General features: G+C 39.3%; 1 non-coding gene across 1 annotated transcript; it reads right to left on the bottom strand.

The window, feature by feature from the left end:
• Positions 1 to 1,166: 1,166 nt before the first annotated feature.
• LOC141669662 (small nucleolar RNA R71) lies at positions 1,167 to 1,273 on the bottom strand. Its single transcript, XR_012553930.1, has one exon. It is a non-coding gene; the product is annotated as a small nucleolar RNA R71 (small nucleolar RNA).
• Positions 1,274 to 2,367: the final 1,094 nt, after the last annotated feature.

The raw sequence follows: 2,367 nt of genomic DNA on the forward strand, positions 1-2,367 counted from the left end.
TTTTAGCCTTACTTCTCATGCTCCTCTTGACTTGATATTTTCTGATGTTTGGACATCTCCAATTTTATCATATGACAACATAATTGATGCCTATTCAACTTCTATCTTAATTATGGATGTTTGGTAGAATGGTTTTAGTACAATGAAAGTTGGCTTTTATCAGTTTCGTGTTATTCGATTAATACCATCACTGTTGCATGCTAAGGGTCATAACAATAGCTATTGAAGGAAGTAGTAATGAAGTTGTGATCTCATGAGTGTTTTAATATTGTTAATTCGAGTGTTAAGTAAGTGGTTAATTAAAGTAGTTAATTGTAGTTAATAATTAGTTAATCAAATCTAAGTGTTATTGTCTTAACATTGAGATGTAATCATATATTGGTGAGTGAGTTTAATTGAACATAATTAGTCTGAGTATCGGTGGGAACGAACTAGAAAGTATTCTATATTACTTGCGAACGCGTATACTTGCGTGTGTTATTAGCGCGTGTTTTTGCCCTAACAAGTTTTTGGCGCCGCTGCCGGGGACTCGGCGTACTTGTTTAGTTTAGGTACTTACCATCATTGGTCATTAGGACTAAGTGATTAAGACGTGTTACTTATTGTTTCCGGTTGTGTTTCAGGTACTTTAGCAAGCGTTTATGCAAACTCGTTCTCGTACTCGCAAGAGGACTTTAGATACAGCTGAGGAGACAGACGAAGTTCTTGATATTCCGGAGAAGATAGATTTTGAAGATTCGGATTCAGGAAGTGAGTAGAAAGAACCATTAATCATGGGTGATCGTATTGTTCCGGCAGATCCAGCTCTTATGGACTTTTCTCGGCCTAAAATTGATGACATTCAGTCAAGCATTCTTCATCCGGCGATTCAAGCTAACACCTTTGAAATCAAGCCGGGCACTATTCAGATGGTGCAGAATTCTGTTTCTTTCAGAGGTGCTGCGACTGAAGACCCCAACATGCATATAAGGAATTTTGTCAAGATCTGCAGTACTTTCAAATATAATGGTGTGACTGATGAAGCTATCAAGCTGAGGCTTTTCCCATTCTCTCTGAGGGATAAAGCTAAGGACTGGTTACATTCTGAACCAGCTGGGTCTATCACTACTTGGCAATATCTTGCGCAAAAGTTTCTGGTGAAGTTTTATCCAATGGCGAAGACTGCGGCTATGAGGAGTGTTCTTACTCAGTTTGCGCAGCAACCTACAAAATCTATGTGCGAAGCTTGGGAGTGCTACAAGGAGATGTTGAGAAAGTGTCCACATCATGGAATGCCTGATTGGATGGTGATCACGGTTTTCTATAATGGTTTGGGGGCCCAATTTCGGCCCATGCTCGATGCAGCAGCTGGAGGCGCCTTGTGGGCCAAAAGCTATACTGAGGCTTATAATCTTATTGAGACTATGACTGCAAATGAGCATCAAAACCCAACTCAAAGGATGATGCCTAGAAAAGTAGCAGGTATTCTGGAAGTCGATGTAGCTACAGCTATTGCAGCGCAGCTCCAAGCGCTGTCTATGAAGCTCGATTCTCTAGCTACCTATGGAGTCAATCAGATAGCTATGGTCTGTGAGCTTTGTGCAGGTTCTCATGCTACGGATCAGTGTTCTCTTGTTAACGAATCTGTTCAGTATGTGAACAATTATCCGTGACAACAGCAGCCTGTGACAGCTACTTATCATCCTAACAACAGAAATCATCTAAATTTCAGCTGGAGTAATAATCAAAATGCTATTCATCAACTATATCAGCAAGGCGTAAGTAAGCAGTTCAATCCACCTGGATTTCAGCAACTACATCATTATGCTCAAAGGCAATCATATCCTCAACAAGGAGGTGCAGCTCCACCCTCTAGTGCTGATTTTGAGGAACTTAAGCTGTTGTGCAAAAGTCAGGCGGTTTCTATCAAGACCTTGAAAAATCAAATCGGTCAAATAGCCAATGCAGTGCTCAATCGTCAACCTGGCACACTTCCCAGTGACACTGAAGTGCCAGGCAGAAAGGAAGCTAAAGAGCAAGTCAAAGCTATTACCTTAAGGTCTGGAAAAGTTGATGATGCTGAAAAAGCAAAGGAAGGAGAAGCTGAAGTTGGAGATGAAGAAGCTAAGGAAAAGGAGAAAGCGGCGGAACCAAGGAAGACTGTGAAATCCCGTATTTTCAGAATTATTATTATTATTATTTGAATATGTTTATGTGATTTTCTGATTTAGAAAGAATAAAATGGTGGATATTTTATTCCTATTTGACGAGTTTGTGTTATTAAATGGTAATGTGCTAATTGTTGAGTGTTATATCGATCCTTGTTAATTTCTAAAAATATTTGCTTAAATGTATTATTTTCAAAAGTTATTTGAAAGCCGATTTTAT

This window comes from Apium graveolens, chromosome 6, assembly GCF_009905375.1.
Source record: "Apium graveolens cultivar Ventura chromosome 6, ASM990537v1, whole genome shotgun sequence".
In the NCBI taxonomy this organism is placed as follows: domain Eukaryota; kingdom Viridiplantae; phylum Streptophyta; class Magnoliopsida; order Apiales; family Apiaceae; genus Apium; species Apium graveolens.